Source organism: Papio anubis, chromosome 14, assembly GCF_008728515.1.
Source record: "Papio anubis isolate 15944 chromosome 14, Panubis1.0, whole genome shotgun sequence".
NCBI lineage: Eukaryota > Metazoa > Chordata > Mammalia > Primates > Cercopithecidae > Papio > Papio anubis.
In genome coordinates, this window is record NC_044989.1 from 4,076,701 (window position 1) to 4,102,275 (window position 25,575).

Consider the following 25,575-nt stretch of genomic DNA (forward strand, 5'->3'; position numbering starts at 1 on the left):
TCTCTTGTTGGAGTCAAGCAAGCAGAGTTTGGGATAACTGTTGCAAAGACGCTGTTTTGTAGTTGGACTCATATGATTTGTCTGGTCTTGTGATTTTATTAATTCTCTATTTGCTCCTCGTAACATAATTGATTTCTGTTTATACAGTAGTAATCATAATTATTACACATATGGCATACAGGAAGTTTTTCTGGGCTCCAATACCTTTGGTTAGTTATTTATCTCAAAGCAATTAGTTCTTTCTTCACCAGATATATTCTGTAGTTATATTTCTGTTCAGGCCTCCAATTAAAAAGAAATAGCACTGCCTGAACCTAAGTTGATAACGATATATTATAAACATTCTTCTTCCTATCTAAGAATCAAAGTTCGTTCTTAGTAGTTAAGTACCAACTCAGAGGAGAGGAAAGCAGTGGTATATTTTCACACTACAGTTATTGACATGGCAAAATTATGCTGTTTCCTGGACTATGTCGTCATGTTTATCATAATTAATGTATGCATTTATAATTTTCAAAATAACTTATGCCTGGAAAAATTGCTAATTGGTTGTATTTTACAATAATCAATGTGTTTTCTCGATGCAGCTATAAGAGCTGATATTGGCCCTATATTAATCGCAATCTCTGTGTGATGTTTTGTTTAATGCAAACTCACTTAAGATATAACAATAATATAACAATAATAACAGTGAAATAATAAATAGTAATAATGACAGCTTTATACTTTTCAAAGTTTGTTATATGTAATATGAGATTATTATTGCATAAGTCTGAGAGTCAGGGGGAACAATCAATAAAGGTTCAGTTGTATACAGGAGGAACTGAGGTCCAGGATTGTTAACTGATTTGTTCAATAGCACACAGCTTGGAGAAAACTGGTAATAAAGAATCAGGTTTTCTTGCCCCCAGTCTTTTTGTCCTTCAGTAACACCAGAATGTTTCCCATAAACTCTGCAATACACAGGTCTTCGGGATCAAATGATGTTTTTTTGTGAATTGATCTTTCTGCAAAGCTACTCACTGTCTCACGGCCATGAATCAATATCTTGAGTCCTTCTTTAGACTTACCATAAAGAGGTGGAGATCATCTCTACAAAGAGTTGCTCTGAAGACACTTTCTACATCTGCCGTTGAAGAGGGCAGTTCAGCTGGCTGCCTCTATTTATTCACTTTTGTTTTAAGGAAAAATATTTGGGGAGTTTTAATGAGCAGCAAGAGTTTATTTTACTCCCTTCCTAGAAAATTTGGGCTTTCGGTGATATTGTGACCTACATGTGATAATTCTTAACAGATAAGAGCTTTCCCTGTCTGTTTTGTCTACACCTCAACTAACATCTCCAGTGGGAATTTTGAGAATGAAAAGGGGCTACAGACAGAAGTTACTGTGAAAGTGACTAGAGCTCCCATTCTGGGGATGTTCCTGTTGCATCATCCCAGTACTTCAGGGACTTGGAGTGTGGGATGGCACTTTTGTGTCTCCAAGAGCGAGCCTGACTCTAGTCTTTCAACCAGCAGTGGTCTATACTTAATATTTTCCATGTTTCCAACTAGTATTCACCATGCCTGAGTTCTGGCTATACGTGAAGATTCTGGAGATTTATCTTTGAAGGAGATATTAATCAAGTCCTTGGTTTCTGAAGTAATGAAGTGTTTCAAATCCATTTGCAGGATTTGAGTCATGTGAGCAGCAGCCAATATATTCTCAGCACTGAAATATGTTGTTTTAGATCTAATAAGTGAATCTGAAGTATATATTAGAGATGTTTTTAAGAAACATGTTGAATTTATGGCATTTATCAATTTACTGACACAATAAGCCCCAAACCTCTAGGGTACATATACGTTTGCCAAGGTGAGAAGCTAGTACAGGAAGCAAGGCTAAGACAGGCATAGGGCCTGGGTCAGAGGGTAGATTTCACTCTGACAATAATGGTAATAGTGCCATGCCCTGTGCTAACCACTTTACACAACCTATTTCATTTTCATGGGAGTTATGCCTACTTGTTCCGTCAATTTACAGATGATAACATTAAATCTAGAATAATTCTTATGTGGTAGAACAGCTAGTAGAATTGGGACGTGTTGGTTTGAACCTAGGTCTGTCTTCCTCTAGACAAGGTAAGTACCTTAATGTGCTGCATTTCAAAGATGTCCCAAAGAACGGGTCTAGTTAGTGTCAATAAGAATACCATTTTATCCAACCTTCAGGGTTTAATAGCCAGCGGGACACCTGTGTTCAAAGAGAATGGACAGAATCATATCCACTGTGTTTACCTGAAAAGCACCTCTGCCAGGAGAAACCCTGTATGATCCATGAGGTCCCACAACCTCTTAACAGAATTGTTTGCAAATGGCTGGAATTCAGGGTCAGGGAATATTTTGACCTCAGTACCATTCAAGGCTCCTTTTCATGTGGTTCATGTATCTTTGCTGGTTTCAGGGATGCAAGCAAATGCTTTAGCTGGGAGTTGCCTCCACAGTGGTAGTATTTTAAGTATTTGTGTGTTGTGAAAGCACGAGACACACTTATTGTCTTCTACTGAAATTCTATGTGCGTTATTTTACTACTTGAAAACACACAGACATTTTAATTGGATTAGCTTAAGTTGGACCACAAACTTTTCCTGTTGGTATTGTGTGACCTGAAGCCAGGTTGATGACTTCTTTAAGCTACAGTTGCCCCCTTTGTAAAAGAAGGTTACAACTGAAGGTAAAACTGACCTATACACACAGAGAATTGTCATACTTATAATAATAGAGCTAACCTATGCATAAGGACAGAATTTTGTTTCTGTAATTTAGAAAATAGTTATAAATGTTGTACGTTGTTTTCATTTTGCAGGTTTGTTATAGGTATGTATACACGCAGACCAACAAATAACAACAAATGGTCATGTTAGAATTTGAGAAAAACAGAAAAAAATGTGACATCTTTCAAAAAGGAATTTTAATTCCTTGCCTTCAGAATAAAAATCTAAACAGGTCGCGTGTGTGGCTTCACGATGACAAAGACAAATAACACAGAAATCATATGGAGGTTTGTGTGGTTAAACGGGGTGGGAAGGAGCGCTCAGAGCAGCCCAGCACTGACTGGTATCTCGCAGGGCTGGCTGGGATGTGTTTGTCCAACAGTACAATGGGAGGAAGGACAGGTGTTCTTAGCCTTCAGAATGCCACGGCAGTGGGACCCGTTTCCTCAAGGAACAAATCCAGAAATAGGTGGGGCTGGGTGGTGGCCTTGTTATGAATAGGCTGCTTGAGGCAGTGGCCGGGGTGAAGGAGAGAGAAAGGGTTAAGTCTGAAACCAGTCAACTAGTCTTTTGTGAACTTGATCTTGATTAGCAATACAGAAACAGATAATTAGAGGCACCATTGCCATTTTAGTCCCTATAAAATTTTATTACACACGGAACTCAACTATTGGCGTTATTTCATGCCTCAACAAAGCCAGGGCATTAACGGACAGGCTTAAATGCTCAGCCTGTATTTTAGAAGCGGTTTCTGCCAGACGTTATTTGACAGTTATTTGCAAAATTGCCTTTAGTCTTAACTATTGCACTTGGTTGTTTTTTGATACATCGCTTTTTTTTTTTTTTTTTTTTTTTTTGATAATGGCTAATACTTTTGCTTTCTTCCAGGCCTTTTAAAATGCAAGTCAGTTCTTTACAGAGCAATTGAACACAAATTTTGTAAAGCAATGAATACCAAGTCACATGTATTATGTTGGTGCAAAAGTAATGATGGTTTTTGCCATTACTTTCAGTGGCAAAAATCAAATTACTTTTGCACCAACCTAATAGTTCAAGAACATTTCATACGACTATTTTTCAGGGTTTTGTTTCTGTTTCTCCTGAAACCAAAACTCAGCCCCTTCTGTCCCCTCGGTTCACTATGTTGCCATGTTTCTGCATGCCGCTTCCTAGCACAGGGATTAACTAGCACAACCAGGCTGTGTTTAAACAAGTCAGTTATTTTAATTACATGGTTGGAGACATAGGCTCCTCACTGAGAAAGAAGATAGTTATTTGCTAATTTGCTAAAGATTTCAGAAAAAATATGTTTTATATTTTTTACCTATATAACACTACTGAGTTCTCACAAAGTTTTAAATAATAGAACTGGATTTATTTATTTTTCTATAATATTAGAAATTATCTATAAGTTAATGCAGTTGCTTATAAATTGTTTGACCTCTAGGTGGAATTTAGAATTTCTATGCCTATCTTTTTGCCTTTGTACTGTTTAACTGGCATGAATCTAAGAAGTCATATCCTTCTATCTGTGCTTTGCAGAGTGTGAACATGTAATAAATATCCATTCATTTGAAATAAAGAGTAAGCTATCTGTTACTTAGATGCAACGTAAATTAAGATAAAATGTTGGGCCATTAAAAAATAGGTTTCTGAAAAATGTTGAGTCTTGACATTCTGTTTTTGGAAGCAAGAGAAAAACATTGTGATTTTGTGTAGTTTCCAAACTTTTCTTTTCACTGTGGATTCTTTTTTGTGATGATGGCATGAATGGATAAAAGAAGAGATAACCTCAACTGAAGAATAAGGTCCCCAGAGTTCTGAGGCGGAGTGAGCCCTGAGGGCGGCATGGCTGACAGCTTAATATCCATGTTCTTACCCCAGGACTCCACTTCTTAGAGGAGCGTGCTACAGCCGGAGGGGAAACAGTCTCCGTCACGCACCCCTGGTCTTGTTAGGATCTGAGTACCTTTCCTCTCCGCTGTCCTAGGTGTTTCGTGGTCACCCTGGCCTTGATACGCTCTTTCTGCCCGAGTGCCTGAGTCCTTCAGGCATCCTCACTTTCCAAATCTACACCAGGAATCCCTACTCTGTTCAAGGGAGCTGCCTATCATGCGTAGATAGTGAAAATCCAGTCACTCGAGAAGGCTTGGTACTCTGTAAATTCAGCCTTCGCTAGGGAATGCAGTATGGAGCGGAGCTTTGCTGAAAATAACGGGAATTAAAAGCACATCTTACTTGTCTTGTGGCATAATCTGATTAGATTTCTGTCACCATCCAGTGCTGTGGTTGGTTTGTTTTCTTGTTCTAAGGTCGCTGAAGAACTCATACGTTGGTATCTTGTCCAAAAATGACAAAATCGACATCATTGTATGTGTCTGACTCTGTGCTGTTTATATATGCATATATATGTTCGCATATGGATTTAGTATTACCCTGTGAAGTTACTTGTACTGTATGGGCTATTTTAATTGTGCCCCCTCAGATCCGTGCTGTGCCCCACCCTACCCTGCTCCATGTCCAGTAAGATGGCCTCTATGGAATGCCTCGTTCAGGCTCCCTTGGCTGAGTTCTGCTGCCTTCTCTTAATGAAGGCTCTGGCCACACTCACAGGGCAGAGGGCACGTGGTTCTGGCAGCGTGTGCTTTACCAGTGGCCTCAGCTGCTGTCTAGTTGCCTTCTTCCAGGGCCCCTGCCCTCCCTATGTCCCAGTAACTTATTCCCTCCCCTTTCCCTATCCATCTTCCCAACACTGGTAGGTCATTAGTGCCCAACTTGAACTTTTCTTGTTCCTAAACTTCTGTTAACATCTCCATATCCAGTTCCTCTACTAAAAAGTATTTAATGAAATCGTTCCATCTGAGTCTTCTGTCTGTGCCTTTTGCTTTCCCCAGCATCCTGACGGATACGGCGCTGTCTTTTCTGTTTTACCGATGGCTGTCACAGGATTTGCCACGAAGTTAAGCTTCAGTGTCCTTCACTGACGTGGAACCTTCCAAGGCTCTCGGCAGGATCCCCTGTGCTCCTGTTGCCATAGGACTGTGTGAAATTCGCAAAGAAAATGTGCCTCTGCATAGAGGATCTTTGTCTTTTGGGACTCCAGCTTCCTCTGGGTTGCCCCTTCTTGGGCTGATTTGCACTGGACTGGCTGTGGATGTTTTAGAGATTTGGCCCCGAGGTTGGCTTGGGGATAGGTTTTGTTTGAGTTTAGTGAGGTGTGTTTATGTGGCTGCCTTCACTGTGCAGAATTAAGGTGTTGCTGACCTTCCAGAGTAGGAATACCTTCCAGGGTGTTCCTATTACCTCCTAGATCAACTCATATTCGGGTGTTTTTGATATAAAAACACGTTCCAAGCCACCCAGCACCAGATACATGAAGCTTGTAGAGGAGAAACAAGGTTTGAAAAAAACAAACCCAGAAATGTGTCTGTGGAAACTTCTAAGCAAAAAGATGCAGTGCTTATCAACACCTTGTCAACATGGAAATGCGCAGCCCGTCCTTACCCAACTGTGTAATGCATCAGATGCAGTTTAAATGACACCACTTTTATAAAAATTCTGCAAGATAGAATATGTCAGAATTATCACGTTTATAGAGAAAGAGCAGTTACTAGTATTACACACAGGAAGATCTTTTAAATAAGTTTCCTATGTTTGATCAAAATCCTAAACTTTTCCATGGCATAAAAAAAAATGAAACGTGACACAGGAAGAAGTGTTATTAAACTATCAACAAACAATGTATTCAATCTAGGAAGAGTTAATTATCTACAGAGGTAATACCAAACAAATTATCCCTTTAGTTTTTACATAGTACTTTTCTATAGAAAATATTATAAACTTATTTTCACAGGAAAAGACATTCAAACACTATTCAAACAAAATACAGAAGAGCAAAAGTATTATAGAGGTGAATGGGGCACTTAATTAGTAAAAAATCAGTTTCTGTATTTGTATTTGTGATTTAAAAAAAATTTTAAACATTTATAATTCATTGTGGCTTCATTTTTATTCAAAATAAATATTTACATTTGTACTCAATTTAGTATTGATAACTTTGTTTTCCTTTTTCAAAGATGACCCCTAAAACTCTGAGAACTATCAACTCAAAACTGCATTCTCGAGCACTTTGTAATACAATCCTATTATTACTCACTAGCAGAGCTGGGGTTCGTAGTCTTGTCTTTATTCTAAAGCATAGGATTTTTATAGTATAATACTCAACATTTCTGTCTCAGGTTTCAGCCCTCAGGAAATAGACTTTAATATAAAAATTTGCATACAAATACTTTATTTGGGAAGCCATCCTAGGAAACACTGGTTGGAGGGTAGGGAGGTAAGACAAAGGATGTAGGGAGGGTACTGCTGCACTCAGCAGGACTTCATTCTTCTTTGGACTCTGGGACAGTGCAGATTGTGTCCAGCAGTTCTCCTGCCCAAGGGTGATGGTGAGGGGGGTGCAGTATTTATCCACCATCTCCCATTCATTGTTTGTCAATGGCGGCTGCTCCCAGGGCATTGATTTCAGAGCATTTTTAGACTATGTTGTCCAGGCCAAGAAGGCTCCAGTGGCCAAATAGCTCTTGGGCGGCAGCTAGGCTTGCATCTGAAGCATCAGGAAAGGGGTGTGTTGCAGGGAATGGTGATGCCAAGAGGTTATGGAGAAAGTGTTGATAACTTCCTAGTGTAGTTCCCAAAGAGGAGGCTTGACTTGTGCTTGTTTTTATTTTCCATTTTAGTTCTGTTTTGGATTACAATAATGCCTGGTGTTATTTTGCAATTTTCACTTGATAAAGCATTATTATATACCATATGTTTTAAGGGAAAAAATGATCTTCAGCTTTACGATAATTGTCCTTTTTTTTAAATGTGTGTGTTTTGTTGGTTTATTTCTTATATGGAACCACATTAGACATTGCTGATGATGCTTATTCAGGGGCTCTACTGCCCAATTTCACCACAGTCCACAAAAAAAAGAAAAACACAAATAAACTGGATACAGGTAGTCCTGGCATGCAAATAATCAATATTTCCCCACTGCAAAATGAAGAGAAAATTACATGGCCCTGAGCTTCCAAAGCTGCCAGGCCTTCACATTCTTCATACAAGTTTGCTATAACTAAATTTTCATGACTTGGAAAACATTGCTTTAGCCAATATCTGTGCCATTTGAGATAAATAGATGTATTTTATCTGCAATGTAAACTCCAATATGTCATGTTTGAATTATGTTTGAATCCATCAAGATAGGCATCATTTCTGTAATCAGCAATATGCAATTATTTGATAACTTGTTATTTCAAGATAAATATTTTAAGTGGATACTTGAAGAGAAGCTCAAATACATGCTGGGAAATTGATTTTTTAAAAACAATTTTAATTCAACAAGAATGAAGTGAGCTGTTCTCCTAAGTCGATAGGGTAACCATCACAGCCTCTCCACATGGTGTTTATGGTATACTAGGTAACTATTTTTCTAGCTTTTTAAAAATTTTAATATATATAATCACTGGTTAAAATGCTTCCTTTTAAGTTTTTTAAAAAATGATTTTCCTATGTTAACAAGTAGGACCTTTGCTTTGGAAAACTACTGGATGAAGTACTTTCTTGATCAAATGTATTCCATCTGGATCTTAACAGAGAATTTTCAGAAACATTTAGTCAGGAGAATTGAGTGCTCTTTTGTTCACAGTTAAACCCATTTAGTATTTATAACTTTTCTCTTATACAAAGACAACCCCTAAAACTCCATGAAAAGAGAGTTCAATATTTTTCTAATGCATTTGCTTATGTGGGATATGTGGGAGACTGAACCTAACTGGGATTCTGGCAGGAAGGAAGAAAAGAATTTAGAATAGACTGGTGGGAAGGGCTGTATTTCATCTGTTCCCATACCTTTAGGTGTAGCATAGTGGCTGCTACGTAGCAGGTGCAAAGTACATGTTCACTGGGTAAGTGAGTTCATCTCAATGACACCTCTAGGACTCTAGGTATCAGCATCCTGCACTTCCTCTCTGGTGTAAAAGAGTGTTATGAAAACAGAGTAGAATTCTCTGAGGTCAATAGAATGGACTGAAGAAAGCACCATGCTAGGACCCATAAAATGCTGTTGATTGCCAATAGCTTTACCCCAGCATCACTTCCTGCCCAAGCAATGCAGATGGGATGTTAGTTGTCTGATGTCCTCATACCATGATTTTCTGGAAAGTTGAAGGATTTTCTTTTCATAAAGATTTATTTGTACAACAAATTCTTTTTTGGAAGACAACTGTGCTACAATATATTTTTATTCCTCTCTCTGTCTTTTCTTCTCTCATTAAAACAGGGGAAAAAACATTGACTTTTGTTTCAACCTACCAGCCACCAAGTCTTCCATTCTCCCTGTGTTCAGTTACTGTGGAAGGTGAACACTTTTAATCTCATTTCTGTGTCTTTGTTCCTTTGCTTGGAACCAATGCCCCATATCCTAAATACCTGCAGTACATCTGTTGGGATGAATCCAGTTTAAATACTGTAATACTGCATGTCATAGAAAGAATGAATCGTTTGCTACTGTGTGCTATCATATGACTGTTTTGCAAGTCTATGTCACTGGACTGCAGACATTACATATATTCTCCTTGTCCTTAAAAGCAGGGAAATATTTTACTCTTATTTATACTCTTGGAATGGTGTGTGGCACCAAATAGGTTCTCAAAGATACTTGCTAAATAAATAAATAAATAATTACTAAAATATAATGCAGCATGGAAACTAGAAATGGCCTCAAAGCCTGAAAGAAAGTGATTCAGTCTAATAGACATACAAAAACCTAATGAATAAAAATGTATTGCGTAGCACAATTATGTGACTTTTTAAGCAAATGGAGTAGTGCTTAAAATACTAGGCAGATGTGTGGCACTTCTGTGGTCGATCATAATTGTGACCACTTTTCTTATTTTGAATTTAGCAAAGTCTCTCAATTAAAACAAACTTTGTGAATCTTGGATAGTTATAAATGAAACATTTGGTTCTTATCAAAAACGTATGGTTGGGCTGGGTGTGGTAGCTCACGCCTGTAATCCCAGCACTTTGGGAGGCCGAGGTGGGTGGATCACCCAAGGTCAGGAGTTGGAGACCAGTCTGGCCAACATGGTGAAACCTCGTCTCTACTGAAAATAAAAAATAAGCAGGGTGTGGTGGTGGATGTCTGTAATCCCAGCTATCTGGGAGGTTGAGGCAGGAGAATAGCTTGAACCCGGGAGGCAGAGGTTGCAGTGAGCTCAGATTGCACCACTGCACTCCAGTCTGAGCAACAGAGTAAGACTTTGTCTCCAAAAAAAGAAAAATAAAAAAGGAATGATTGTCCTTTCATCCCAGTTACATGTAGAAATGATCAAGTACCTGATTCTTTTGGTTGCTGAGTATGAACCAGCTGGGGACCTTGATTTTGACAAAATGTTGCTTTTATAGAGCTGCTCATTCTGATTGGTTTAAATACTGACGTTTAGAGTTCATGATCTTCATTCAGTTTTATTAGCAAGAATTTTTTGTTAACCTTTCTAGTCAATGGATTCCTGTCACCAACAACCAGGAAGGAATTTACACTGATTACTTCACACTGTATTTTCAAGAACCGGCCCATCAGGACAGCCCTGCATTTATGTGCTGCTTATTATGCATGAGAGAAGGGCACGTGCACTGGAAGAAGGCCCTTTTGTAGGTGAGTGAATATTTGAAAAGGTGATATTTATGTTGATACTTAGAAATACAAGAACGACATGCTTATTTTATTAAAGTCATCATGCATTTATTGAAAAGTCTTCCTAATGTGGTTATGCTATACTGCTTGCGCATAAGCATGAGTATGCGCTTGTGTGTTCACATGTGGCAAATGGTTATATAAAGAGAGTAACACATTTTCTTTTTTATTATTTAGATGACGCTGAGTAAGAAACATAATAGGGACCCAAATGTGACCCAGGTGTCATACCGAACCCTGGTACTTGAATTATACTGTCTTCAACTACTCCTCCAGTTGTCCCCACTATTTTGCTTCCCCCTCTGTCAACAAGTAGTCTTTCCTAGACAGGATTAAGATAATAGAAAGTGTTTTGTCTTCTACCACATTCCTTCAACTTGAAGTAACGTTGTCTATGTAAAAGATAATTACATGTATTTTAAAGGCTTAAATAATCTGAAATTTTTAAAAAGCTGAAACACTGAATATTTTATGTCATTGCACTTGATCCTAAACTATAATTCTTTCCTTGTTTTGGTAAGACAACATTCCATTGTGAAATCATGTAGCAAGCTTGACAATAAATCACACAGAGATTATATGGATTTAACAGGCTTCATGGATAAATAGAAAGCCAAATGACAATCTGTGTCTTGCTGAGACTCTATGGAAATCAACTACATTTTTAATTTTTAATTTGTAGTTATTTCTTCAAATTGGTATAACTTGCTAGAAATATCAAAGTTTCTTATTAGTTTATTCATACATATATTTATTTATTTATTTATTTACTTACTTACTTAGAAGACCTTGTCATTTAAACTCTGAGAAAATAAAATGGTAAGCTGTTCTATTCTACAAAGTTTAAACAGAAACAACTTATTAGGGTTAATGGCACAATTCTGCTACATTCTGCTATTTTCATCTCAAATCCATCTTTCCACTGGTATTGTTTCAATTACTTCTTCCTTGTATATAACATGTTTAAATTTTTAGTAAATTGCAATCATGTTTGAGTATGTCTTTGGTGTTGACACTGAGCAGAATTGAATACAATAGCTTTTTATACAAAAAAAAATACATTGTCCTGCTCTTACAAGGATACTCCTAAATAGGCATTTCAAGCTAATGAAGCTCTGTATTGGAAATGAAGAACACATGTTCACTTCAAGAAGAGCAGGAAGGAACGCTCAAAAATTGGGTCATATTTTGGCCAACTACCTTATTCTTTGCTCTGAGTCTTTACGAAGTCTTGGTATCTGCTTCATCACCACCCTCTGCCCTTCACTAAATAAAGAATACTGATAATTTGGAAAGTAGTAAGTAAATGGAAAAATTCTCACTCCACATTGTACTAGGTTAGTCAGCACATTGTTGTTGATTGCTCATGACAGAAGCCCTAGACTTACCTGGCTTATGAAAAAAGGGAATTTATTGACTTGCATCATGAAAAATGTAAGTATTCAAGAATGACCTAGAAATCCTAAGCAGAGCAATCAGGCAATAGAAAGAAATAAAAGGCATCCAAATAGGAAGAGAGGAAGTCAAACTCTCTCTCTTCACAGATGATATAATTCTGTTTCTATAAAACCACATAATCTCTGCCCAAAGGCTCCTAGAACTGACGAACAACTTCAGCAATGTTTCAGGACACAAAGTCATTGTACAAAATTCAGTAGCATTTCTACACAAAAATAACGTCCAAGTTGAGAGCCAAATGAAGAATGTAATCCCATTCTCAGTAGCCACAAAAAGAATCAAATATCTAGGAATACAGTTAACCAGGGAGGTGAAAGATCTCTACAATGAAAATTACAAAATACTGCTGTAAGAAATCAGAGACAACATAAACAAATGGAAAAATGTTCCATGCTCATAGATAGGAAGAATCAATATTGTTTAAATTGCCATACTACCCAAAGCAATGTATACATTCAATGCTGTTTTTATCAAACTACCCATGACATTTTTTACAGAATTAGAAAAAATATTCTAAAATTCATATGGGAAAAAAAAGCCTGAATAGCCAAGGCAATCCTAAACAAAAAGAACAAAGTTGGAGGCGCCATACTACCCAACTTCAAACTATGCTACAAGTCTACAGTTACCAAAGCAGCATGGCAACAGTACAAAAACAGACACACAGACAAATCAACTGAACAGGTTAGAGAACCCAGAACGAAAACCACACACCTATAACCATCTGATCTTTGACAAAGCCAATGATAACAAGCAATGGGGAAAAAGGCTTCCTATTCAATAAATAGGTGCTGGGATAACTGGCTAGCAATATGCAAAAGGTTAAAACTGGAACCCTTTCTTATACCATATAAAAAAATAAAATCAAGATGGATTAAAGATTTAAATCAAAAACTTTAAAAACCCTAGAAGAAAACCTAGAAAATGCCACTCCAGACATTGGCTCTGGTAGAGATTTCATGACGAAGACTCTAAAAGCAATTGAAACAAAAACAAAAATTGAAAAATGGACTCTAATTAAACTAAACAGCATCTGCACAGCAAAATAAACTATCATAAGAGTAAACAGATAACCTGTAGAATAGGAGAAAATATTTGCAAGCAATGCATCTGACAAAGGTATAATATTCAGAATATCTACAAGGAGCTTAAATAAGCAAGAGACAAACAACTCCATTTTAAAAATATGCGAAGGACCTGAGCAGACACTTCTCAAAAGAAGACATACATGTGGCCAACTAGCATATGAAAACTGTTGAACATCACTAATCATCAGAGAAATGCAAATAAAAACCACAATGAGACACCATCTCACATCAGTCAGAATGGATATTATTAAAAAGTCAAAAATAACAGATGTTGGCAAGGTTGTGGAGAAAAGGGAACACATATGCTGCTAGTGGAGTGAAAATTAGTTCAACCACTGTGGAAAGCAGTTTTGAGATTTCTCAAAGAACTTAAGGCAGAACTACCATTGGATCCTGCAGTCCCATTATTGGGTATATACCCAAAGGAATATGAATCATTCTGCCAAAAAGACATATGCACTTATATGTTTATTGAAATACTATTCACGATAGCAAAGACATAGAATCAACCTAGATGTCCATTAACATTAAACTGGATAAAAAGAATGTAGTATGTATACACCATGGAATACTATACAGCCATAAAAAATAGTGAAATCATGTCCTTTGCAGCAAAGCTCCATTTGGAGCTGAAGGCCATTATCCTAAGTGAACTAATGCAGATACAGAAAACAAAATTCCTACTTGAATGTGGAAGGTGGGAAGAGGGTGAAGATAGAAGCACTCCCTATTGGGTTGGGCACTATACTCATTACCTGGGTGACAAAATAATCTGTACACCAAACCCCTGCAACACAAAATTTACCCATGTAAATTTTGTAACAAACCTGCATATGTATCCCTGAACCTAAAATAAAAGTTGGGAAAAAAAAGAATGACTCAATCCAGGAGCCAAATAAAGACCTTCTCCCAATCTGTGTTGCTCAACTTTCATCAGTGGTAGCTTTATTCTTCGTGTTCACATGAAGTAAGTTATCTGTCAAGAGTTTTCATGTGCCTGGATCCAAGTCCAGAGATAATTGGAGGACCTGTTCCTCGCTTGTCAATCAGCCATCTCTCTGTGTCTCCTTTAGTGGGACTGGGTCATATTCTTAGCCAACTCTGGCCAAGGGGCTGAGTTTCTCTGAATAACCAGGCCAGAGCCACATGCTTTTCCTATATCTAGGGTTAAGCCAATCCACAGGACACCCATAGAGAGATGAATTGAATATGGCTTCCAAAGCCATATGGGGCTATAGTCCTCTGGGGTGGTGGTGGGGGAGTAATAAAAAGTAACAAAAGCAGTGGTTGTCTACCACCTAAATTCATGAGTTCTGTTACCTAGAACAAAAGTAAGCCTCAAGATATATTCATCAGGTTTATGAATATCTTACTTTAGTTTGTTTGACTTCTGATTGATCAAAGTTATAGTAGAAAATAAACAATTTATCACCTAGTCTACAAATTAGAAATTAATACAAATTTTAGAAATACATAAAGTAGTAATTTGATGATTTCCTTAGCAATATATCAAGTAGTAATTTGGTTAATTCTTCTTTTCCAGGTAATAACTAAAATGTATAATGAAATATATTAGAATTATTTTTAATTGCTTCATTTTGAAGACCAACTTTTAATTAACTAATTAATAAAATAATCTTTAGAGATTAAGCATGCCTATGGCTTTGGCTTAAGGCCATTCTGCCATTGCATTTTTCTTCTGTTTGTTCCCTCTGATTTGGTCTCTTGTTATTTTTTTCCTGCCATTCTGTGTTTTCTTTGTATCTTTTTCAGAATTCCATTTGGATTTATGTCAACTACTTTTTAGTGTATTTTTTGTGTAAAATTGTTAATGGCTCTATGTATTAAATTGTGTGTATATATAACTTATTACAGTCTGCTGGCACTGACATTTTATTATTTTGAGTAGTGTAAATTCTTCATCCACCTATAAGTCCCTTTGTTCTTTTCCGTTTGTAATATTTTTATATTTTCTCTGCATACTTTGGGAACTATATCACACAATATTATGATTTGTTGCTTCAACCTTCAAACATAATTTAGAAAACTTAAAAAGAGGAGAAGAAGAATCTTTTTACTTACTTTATCCTTTCTTCTTGGCATTCCAAGGTTTCCCCTTTTATCATTTCCTTCCTGTCTAGAGAACTTTCTTTAGCCATTCCTTTAAGATAGTTTTGCTGGTGACAAAGTATCTTAGTTGTTTTTTTTTTTCCATCTGAGAGAGCCTTGATTTTCTCTTAATTTACAGGATGATTTTGCATGATAAGATGATTTTGCATGATTCCAGGTGGACAGTTCTTTTCTTTGATCTCTTGGAAAATATTGCATCATATCTTCCTAGCTTCTGTGGTTCTTAATGAGAAATCTGCTCTCTTTCAAATTATTTCTTTTTATAGCTAAGTTTTTTTCTCTCTCACTGCATTCAAGATTTTTTTTTAATCTTTGAAAGTTTGATTATGATGTGTCTTGACATGAATTTCTTTGGACCTATCCTTTTTGTTATTTTCTCAGCTTCTTGGGTCTATAGATGGATTTCCTGTCCTTCACAGCAAGGTGAGGGGGCATATATGCCCCACGTCCCATTTCCTACAGCATTTGCCTAGAATAGCATAGTTATCATCTAAAGGTTTTCTGGGTTGCTTGGCTGCCACATTCCTTGTCTTGTGGTGAGAGAGAACAAGATTCACATGGCGTTCTTTAATTTTTATTGTTGGAGGCCATTGGTGCTTTTGGGTTGCTAGCTTTTCCAAGATCTGGTGTGGGATACATGAGACTAGGAAGAATTCTATGGAGCTCACTGCTTCACTCCTCCTTGGGCCCCAAGGTTCCTGTCCAGTAGGTCTTCCTCTCTTCACCTTGCAGAGTCTTCTTGAATTGGTTTATATATAAAGCCCAGAGTGTTTTAGCCATCATTAATGAAGGGTACCATTTTCAATACAGAAAGTAAAAATTCAAGTATTTTTTCTGCTGCCTATTTGTAAATATTGGGCAGTACAGAATGTTCCATTTTATTATTTGAGGGTTAGATGACTTTTAGCTTGGATATTCTTGCATCCTGTAAATATAAATTTGAAGAAGGGGCAATAATTTCTCAGATTTCATTCAACATGTATGTATTATACTTTTACTATATGCCTAACTTAGAAGTTTATTTGCACTATGGTTTTGGCTTCATAAATTAATCAATAAATTGTCAGTTGTGTTATTAATTTCTTAGCTTTTTAAGAGAAGTATAGGAAAATACAAATGAGTCTCTTTCTTTAAGGAACATCGATGCTAAGCACAGGAACTCTGGAATAGTATTACACAGCCTGATACGAATTACAAAGTGGGGGCTTTGTCCATGGTAAAGAGCGCATACTTTGGAGCCAGTATAATTCAGGCTTAAATCCTGAATAAAACATATATTAAATGAATGGGTTGTGGCAAAGCAATTAGCATCTGTGTTTCTTTTCCCTTATTTGTAAAAAGGGTTCTCAATGAAAAAAGGTAATGTTTATAGAACACCTCACATAGTACATGAAACACAGAGGTTTTCAGCGAATGGCACCTGTCACTATTGACTACATGTGCAATGAGAAGTGTGAGATTTTTGCTGTCTCAAAGAAACCCATGGTCTACCTAATGCTTGTCAAAATCAGAAAATTATGCTACTACTCAGATAGGATTGGTAAAGCCTGCTAAGACCTCACTGTTGGTCTAACGGATGCCAGCATTGGGAGAATGGATTTGGTGTTAGGACTGGCCAAATTGGCATTAACCAAGAGGCCAACAGGTGGTGGACAGCACAGTGCCGATGTGCAGGGAGTGGTTATGCTGAAAGAAGCAGGGAAATTATATTTCTGGGTCATTCATTTAACCTGAAGTTATAATTCAATCAAATAGAGGGTTTTGGGAAAAGGATACATTTCAAGGGGTGTGCGTGTGAGAGGGTGTTGTTAGTATGAAATCAGCGGAATTTCAAGGCCCGCAGTTGACAGGCATTGCTTTCAGGGAAGACTCCTGCCTGACCCAGGAACTAAGGCCAGTCCAGTCTCAATGGTAGGATCAATAAACAAAGAATGGGAGAAAAGGCCCAAGATCAATGGGTGAGGTCTTACGGTGAGATGAGATCTTGTTTCTTGATCAGAACGGACTCACAAATTGTTTCAGGCGGAATTTGCAAGAGGAATGCAAGCCAGGGAGTCCACTAGCACAGCAGAAAGAACTCTGGTCTCCCAGAGACTCATGCTCCCATTCTCCCCCTCCCATTGTAGGTCTGGTGACCCTGGATGGTGCCTCACCTTGATGGGCTTCACAGTGCCACTCTGCAAAATGCAAGTGACAGCAATCACCCGTTAGAGTTTTAGTGAGAATAAATGAACAGCACATACAAGACAGGTATGTCATGGAGGCATGCAAAAAGGTCATGTCTTGCCTCCCTTTGAGTGCCTGAAGAGAGAGGCACATGGGAGACCCATCCACGAAGGAGGAAGGGCTGCGTGCCAGGAAACCGGCCTGCTTGCTTCAAGGCAGCAGTGTGCACGCATAGCTCTTTGGACCGCAAGGCACAGGCACTCAAGGTCAATTTTCCCCAAGCTAAGGTCTCCCTGCATGTCTCTGTAGTAAACAAGACCAGAAAAAGTCAGGGTTGAAAAATATTTTAGAGTCAGATATGATTAAATGGGGAAGTGCGTGATGTGACCAGTAAGTGCTAGAGGAGGGTCATGCAAAGGACAGGTTAGTGTGGACCGACAGAGAAAGAGAAAATGTCAAGGAGAGGGCGAGTGGAGTGGGATCCTGGTAGGCCGTGGATTGTAGACCGGCTTCGAGGTCAGGACGAGGTGGGATGTGGCATGCCAGGATTCTCTCTGAGGACAGTGTGTTCCTGTGGAGAGTGGCTTGCCATTGCAGTGGAGTGCTGCTTTTGTTTTTGTTTTAAATTGGCTTTTATTCTGTGTAAATGTTTTATATATGTGAATGTTTGTGGAGGCAGGAAGGGGGAGAGGGACACACAGTTATGTCCTGACTGCAGGAAGTCAGAGAGACTGCCAGAGAGACAAGGTGAGTAACAAGGGTAGTAAGCAAAGGAAGGGTGGGGATGCAGGTCAGGTTCCTCCTGGGAGTTCAGGGCACTATCCATGCCAGTGACAGCTGCCAAGGGTATGGAGGACTGCCCCAAGCCACCAAAGAAACTGCCCCAATTTTTCTTTGTCATTCTACAGTAACCCTTTTCATGATTATTGATATCTACGCATTTCCATAAAATACTTCCAGCAAATTTCTATAGCTCTTCACATCTAATAGAATCAGGATAACACATCAATGTGACAATCCATAACCTGTAGTAAGGACATGGAGCACCAGCCATCATGCAGTAGAGAATATACCCGATGCCTCAGGCAGGGCTGCTGCAGACAGATGAATAGGACCCACTCCCCACCAAATCAGGAGCTCAATATTAGCAAAGGTGTGGACAGGATCCCATCTTGCTGGGGGTGGTGGGATCAGGCAGAACCTATGGCTCACATGCATGGGAGTTGGGTGGGGAACACCTGTTCACAGCGTGGCTTTACGTTGATCACCAGTATGGAAGGTGAAGGTTCAGTAGACAAAAAAAAATTAATGATGAAAAATCGCTTAATGTGAAAATTAGTTACTAAAGTGACTTAAGTCCTCTCAAAAACAGGTTGTTGCATTCCAATTTTATTTATTTATTTAGAGATGGGGTCTTGCTCTATCGTCCAGGCTGGAGTGCAGCGGCGTGATCTCAGCTTACTGCAAGCTCCGCCTCCTGGGTTCACGCCATTCTCCTGCCTCAGCCTCCCGAGTAGCTGGGACTACAGGTGTCCACCACCGCCCCCCGCTAATTTTTTGTATTTTTAGTAGAGATGGGGTTTCACCATGTTAGCCAGGATGGTCTCGATCTCCTGACCTCGTGATCCGCCCGCCTCAGCCTCCCAAAGTGCTGGGATTACAGGCATCAGCCACCACGTTCAGCTGATGCAGTCCAATTCTTAACCAAAGGGATGGGTGGACTAGAAATACGCTTTGCTACTGTCCTCTGGAGTGTGTTTTCTTTGACTTCGTAGAGCTGTTTCGTTAAATATGAACAAGTCAAATAACCAGGTTAGAGGGAAAAAAATGGCCCCCACCATGGGAAAGTGGTGACGAATTTATTGAAAGTAGTAATATTTACCTTATGGAAAAAATACATGCTTGGAATATTTTCTTCATGTAAATTTGGATTGTGATGAAAAATTTATCAAAGAAGTAGGGTGTATTCTCTACTGCATGATGGCTGGTGCTCCATGTCCTTACTACAGGTTATGGATTGTCACATTGATGTGTTATTCTGATTCTATTAGATTTGAAGAGCTATAGAAATTTGGTAGAAGTATTTTATGGAAATGTATAGATATCAGTAATCATGAAAAAGGTTACTGCAGAATGACAAAGAAAAATTAGGGCAGTTTCTTTGGTGGCTTGGTGCAGTCCTCCATACCCTTGGCAGCTGTCACTGGCATGGATAGTTTAAGTGTGGGGTTGCTTTGCTTCCCTTGGAGAACACAAATCATGCCTATATTCCTAATATTAAATGAGTCAATACAAAGCCATTAAATGGACTAAATCACTCTTGGGTTCCTCAAATAAGTGACTTTTGGCTGCTATCCACTTTTAGGTGATAGTGCAAGTTGTTAAGAAACCAGGTTTTTCTCAGGACCAAAAATTTAACAAAAAGTTGAGAAAGAGATTGAGAAGGATAATTCCAAGTTTTCTTTAGTTCAGTGAAATTCACCCCTTTGTTAACACCTTCTGAACATTTGAGTTGGGAAGGGAGACACAGATGCAGGACTTCATATTCAGAGTCAAACCCAAGAGCCAATCACTTCCCTTAACCCCTACGAAAATGGATAGTTTCACTTAAAATAAAGGATTTTAGTTTCACTAACATAAAGACAAAAGAGGGTAGGAAGTTGGGGGTTTTTTGGTACTTAAATTAAGGTTTTGTTTATCTTAGATTTATAAATAAGAATAACTTATTTGTCTGTTCTTCTGTTACATTGATATTGTATTGGTTTAGTGGAGATAATGTGATATTATCTTGTTCAGCTAAATTTATGAGTCCTAATCCTGGCAAAGTTTGATGGTAAACTGCAGAGTTCAGAAAGATAGTTTTGATGTATATACGTTTGTAATTTATGAGAAAAACACAAAGGATTCTATCTCACATACATATATTTTTATTTTTATGAGATTAATTATATGCTAAGTCCACTATTTTTAGGAACTTTCATTTGTAAATTAGAAAACTACAAAAACACATATTATTCTTTATATGTCCAAAATAATCACAGAACTCTATTCATAGGCTTACCTATGAATAGGTAAGCCTATGAAGTTTCTGAATCATTTAGGAAGCATTTTCTTTAAGCACTGCGGGGAAAACAAAGCTTGCTTTAAAGAGAGTCCTCGATGGAATGGAATGAGCTTCAGCAGACAATGCTTTGTCTTTTTTATTGACAGCTTTTGGCTACTTTATGTCTTTCTGTTTGCTCACATCAACCTTGTTATTTTTACATTACAAGAAAGCAAACAGCCGCAAATCTTTCTGCAGACAAGTCAATAGGTTTTGTTCTTTCTGGTTTTACCTTCAGAGGCGTTCACATGGAGACAGGCTTGTAGCCAGAGGGCCTGGGGTGACTGGTGCCAGGAGGGGTCTCTGGCTGCAATGAACAAGGCTCCCCCTACACCGGCATTCGATCTCTGGTTGGCTCCATGTTCAGCTGCAGCAGATACTTGTATGATACGTTGCCCCAAACCTCTGGACAAGTTTAAGTTCTCATGGGAAACTGCAGCCAGAGATGTACAGGGAGAACTTAGCTTGGGGAAAATTGACCTTAAGTGCCTGTGCCTGGTGGCCTAGGAAGCTGTTCATGCACACTGCTGCCTTGGCGAGGGTGGGCTGGTTTCCGGGCAAACAGCTTTCCTCCTTCTTGGGTGGCTCTCCTGCTTGCCTTTCTCTTCAGGAACTCAAAGGGAGGGAAGGACATGATCTTTTTTGCATACCTACCTAACACACCTGCTGTGGAGATGCTACCCATGTATTCGCACTAGAACTCTTACAGGCGATTGCTATCACTTGCATTTTACAGAGAAGCAACCAGAAGCTTATTAAGGTGAGGCACTGCCCAGGGTCATGGGGTCTGCAAAGGGAGAGGCATGAAAAGAGCATGGGTCTCTGGGAAACCAAGGTTCTTTTCACTGTGCCTGAGGACTCCTGGAGATGCTTTTCTCCACCAGAACATGTTGGTGTCACGAATAGAACAGCCTCCATTTCCCTCCTCTCCAGTCCTATGCCTTGCCGTCCTGTTTCATTCAAGCCTCTCCTCCTTCCAGCCCCATTTGTCCTGCACAGTAGCCCCCTCATGGGCAGAAGAATGGCTGTTGGGATCTTTGCAGGAGTGGCTGGTGCTCCTGCCCCTGCCTGTGCAGTGGGACCCAGAAGTGTGTGCCAGGGCTGATGCTGGCAGTGAAGGAGGGCATTTGCCAACCCGCCCCTGCTGCTGCGTGGCCTTTCCTGTGACCTTTCTTTCCCTTGTAGCTGGTGAGGAAGGACGGCCATTTGTTGGGGCAGCTCAGACCTGGGCCAGAGTTCACTGGGGAGGTGAGCAGGCTCTGCTGCCTGTCGTAGCTCTGTCCTGTGATGGCTTTTGTGGAGCTCGTCCCTTCCCTGGGAAACCCTTTCTGCCCCACTGGGTCCCTTCTGCTCATTCAGAAGGACGTAGCTGGTAACTGCTCCCAGAAGTCGAGTCAGACCTTCCCCCTCAACCCTGGCTGCTTCCAATGGGCTGCCTTGTGTCCCCCCAAATTCCTAGGGTGAAAAAAATCCTAACCCCCAGCACCTCAGAATGTGACTGCCTCTGGAGACAGTCTTTAAAGAGGTGATTGAGTTACAACGTTATGAGCATGGGCACTGATCCATTGAGGGTGACCACAGCTGTCTGCAAGCACAGAGAAGAGGCCCAGGAAGAAGCCAAAGCTGCTGACACACTCATCTCAGACCTCTGACCTCCCCCACTGAGAGGGAATTCATTTCCTCTTAAGGCAGGTGTTCAGTGGGACTAGGATCCTCTACTAGTCCATTTTCCTGCTGCTGATAAAGACATACCCAAGACTGGGTAATTTATACGAAAAAAGAGATTTATTGGGCTCACGGTTCCACGTGACTCGGGAGGACTCACAATCATGGTGGAAGGCGAAAGGCAGGTCTCCCATGGTGGCAGACAACAACAGAATGAGAACCAAGTGAACGGGGTGTTTCCCCTTATAAAATTATCACATCTGGTGAGACTTACTCACTACCAGGAGAACAGTATGGAGGAAACCAACTCCGTGACTCAATTATCTCCCACCGGGTCCCTCCTACCACACGTGGGAATTATGGGAGCTACAATTCAAGATGAGATTTGGGTGGGGACACAGCCACACCATATCAGGTACCGTGGCCCTAGCTGAGGGGCATGTACACAGTCAGAGCTCCCTTCTCCTAACAATGGAGCAGGTTCTGGGATAGGGTGAGGCTGCATGCCTTGTGAGAATCCACTCTGTCTTACTCCAGTGTTTGTGCTGTTAACTTGGCACTGTATAACTTCAGAGAGGAGGCTCAGAAGTGTATGGCATTTAGGTAGGATTTTCCTGCTAAATGGCTAACCTGGCCTTTTGGAGGTGGCTGGCTCCACCTCCGCTGTTCTTGCCTCCAACTCAATGGCAGGGCTGGTTTCCACAGCGTTTTGTTAATCCAAGACCCTCAGAGGACAGCCAGGTGAAAACCGACTTAAGTCTCAAGACAGAGTAATCGTCAGAGTTCAGAGCCTGCTCAGAATCATCCTTTACTGTCTAGATAATCTCCTGTTTGTAATTACCTGGTATATTTGAAAATTGTTGCAAAAGTGATAGCCATATGCCTGAATCTATCTAAAACAGAAATACAAGATGCACTGGGTGTGGGTTCTGTTGCTTCTCTGCAGAGCACCTGGGTAGATTTCCTCTTTATCTGATGTTCACACAGTTCCAGGAAGTTTTTCTTCTTATTTTCATCTTCTGTGAATTCAAGTCAAAGATTCCAACATTGCGTATATATTTCCTTACATATTTTATATGTATGTATGCACATGCATATAAAGCATAGAGTAGACTAAATGAATATAATGAATAATTATAAACACTTGCATAATTATATAAACACTCCTATCATTATAAATCAGATGAAAAGTAGAAAATTATCACAAACAGATACCCCAATTGCAACTCTTCCTCACGAAAAATTAACCTGACTTTTATGATAAGTACTTCCTTGCTTTCAAAAGTAATTTTACTACCCAAGTATGCATTTCTAAAAATATTTTAACTGTCCTCTTTTTCAATCTTCATATAAATCGAATTGAAAATATACTGTATATATTCCTTAGTGTCTTGTAGTTATGGTTTAACCTTATATTTGTGGGATGCTATTGTTTTTAGCTGTAGTTAACTCATTTTCACTGTGGTATATTAGCTCATTACGAAAGAAAAACAGGATTTTTAACATTGCACTGTTATTCCCAAATATTTATTTCACCTTCCTATAAAGTTACACATGGCCTCACATGGCCATACAATTTGCAGTGCCTCCCAAGGCAGGATGATGTATCCATGCCCCATGGATGTGGCCCTCACCCTCTGCCTTGCTACACTACGCATGTGAGGAAACATGATGCATGGGGTCTGAGCAGACTTTCAGGACCCTGCTGCATGGTCTCCAGCTCTAAAAAAGCAGCATGTCTCAAAGAGGCAGTGATCTTTTCTTTCTAGAGTAAAAACGGTAAGTTGAACAGCTCCACAGGCAGTCTTCAGCCAACACGTAGCAACACGCCCTAGGTGCGTGAAATGGGAAAGAAAGAAACTATCGTAATTGTAAGCCACTAAGATTTCGGTGGTGTTTGTGCACTGATATGTATCTTATGTATTATATTTGCAATATAATCGTAATTGATGTATGTCAATTAATGTAGCATGCTTATATTTTAATAGTATGTGTTTTATGTTCATATATATTATGTTTATATATTTCTTCTGACCCTGCAGCTTCCTAATATTCTCTTCAGGCATCTCCGCATGGGGAAGACACAAAAGGCACTCAATATGTAGGATGTGACTTCAGAAATGGCATCACTAAAGCAGCACATTTTAAAAATCAACTCTATCAAATTTCACAGCCCACTTTAATTTCTTCATCAAGTAATTCTTCCCAGACTACCTCAGTTTTGAGAGATCATTCCTTTTCTCAAGTTCCTGGGATTAAACACACATTGAATTACTTTGGGGCGTCTTTCATCTTCAACTCTTATCTTTCATTCAGCAACAGCACTTTTCCAATTTTCATGCTCTCGCTTCCTAAACCATTGTCTGTCTTTATACTTCCCAAACCACTGGCACTTTTTAATAAATATGATATTGAAATAAAAATCAGATTTGCCTCATACTTTTTTCAAATCCCTTCAACATGTGTGCTGATGTAAAACTCTCTGAAAGTCATGGTGATCTGTTGTTTTTCTTCTTTCTGGGATGTGGAGAGAAATTGCATCACGATGGGCCCGTGTCCCGGCCACCAGAGATGGTGCTTTTCTTGTTGAGTCAGTGAGAATCCTCATCACTTACACCTGGTGGCCTTGTTGTAGGGAGCCTAATTCTTAATTTTTTTAAAAAAAATTTCTATAGGTTATTGGGGAACAGGTGGGGGATCCCCATCTCTTCCTCCCCATACTACCACAGCTGATGCGTTCTTGAAAGCACCACCTCCTGGCAGTAGGACAATCAGCACAAAAACAGTGCATTAAACAGCCCAGACTAAGGACCCTCACAGAGCCCGTTTCACCCTCCTGCCACTTCCACCAGAGCCGATGGCCAAGGTCCTAGAACTCTTCAGAGTATATGCCCTTTGTCTTCAGGTTACCAGGGTGGGTAAGGAAGGACCACTGGGTGGGGGCAGGGCTAAGCATGTCTGAGCTCAGACTCTCCTCGGGTGGGTCTTGCTGTGGCTGCTGTCGGGGGTGGGGGTGAGGCTCCCAGGTCAATGGAGCTATGTTCCTAGGAGGATTATGGCTGCCTTTCCTGTGCCATGGAGGTTGTTAGAGAAGTGGAGGAAAGCCGCGGTCAGTCACAGGCCTCACCCAGCTCCCAGGCAACCAAAAGGGCGGGTCTCACTCCCACGTGCCCCTCATAACAATTCCAGGCAGTGGGTGAGCAGGGCTGAGAACTTGCCCCTGGCCACCTGCCGCCCAGCTGTGAAAGCAAGTAGGACTTTTGTTCTTCCCCTGCCTATGGAGTCTGCACCGAGGTGGATTCACGCCCTCCCCTGAGTGCTGGCCCGGAGACTTCTCCATTAGTTCAAACTGTTAACAAAGTTCAGCTGGAGGTTTCCTTCTCCCTGTGGGCTTTCCCCAGTGCTTCTGGCCTCCCTCCCCAAGGACCCCTGTGAGGCAGGGCAGAAATCGCTTGCTAGGGAACCCAGCGAG

At 39.8% G+C, this 25,575-nt stretch overlaps 1 long non-coding RNA gene across 1 annotated transcript in view; it reads left to right on the forward strand.

The window, feature by feature from the left end:
- Positions 1-25,022, forward strand: part of LOC103876691 — a 33,127-nt gene extending 8,105 nt beyond the window's left edge. The window contains exons 2-3 of the long non-coding RNA XR_636019.4: positions 10,298-10,454; positions 24,146-25,022. This is a non-coding gene — a long non-coding RNA (uncharacterized LOC103876691). The remainder of the gene's footprint in view (positions 1-10,297; positions 10,455-24,145) is intronic.
- The last annotated feature ends 553 nt before the right edge of the window (positions 25,023-25,575 follow it).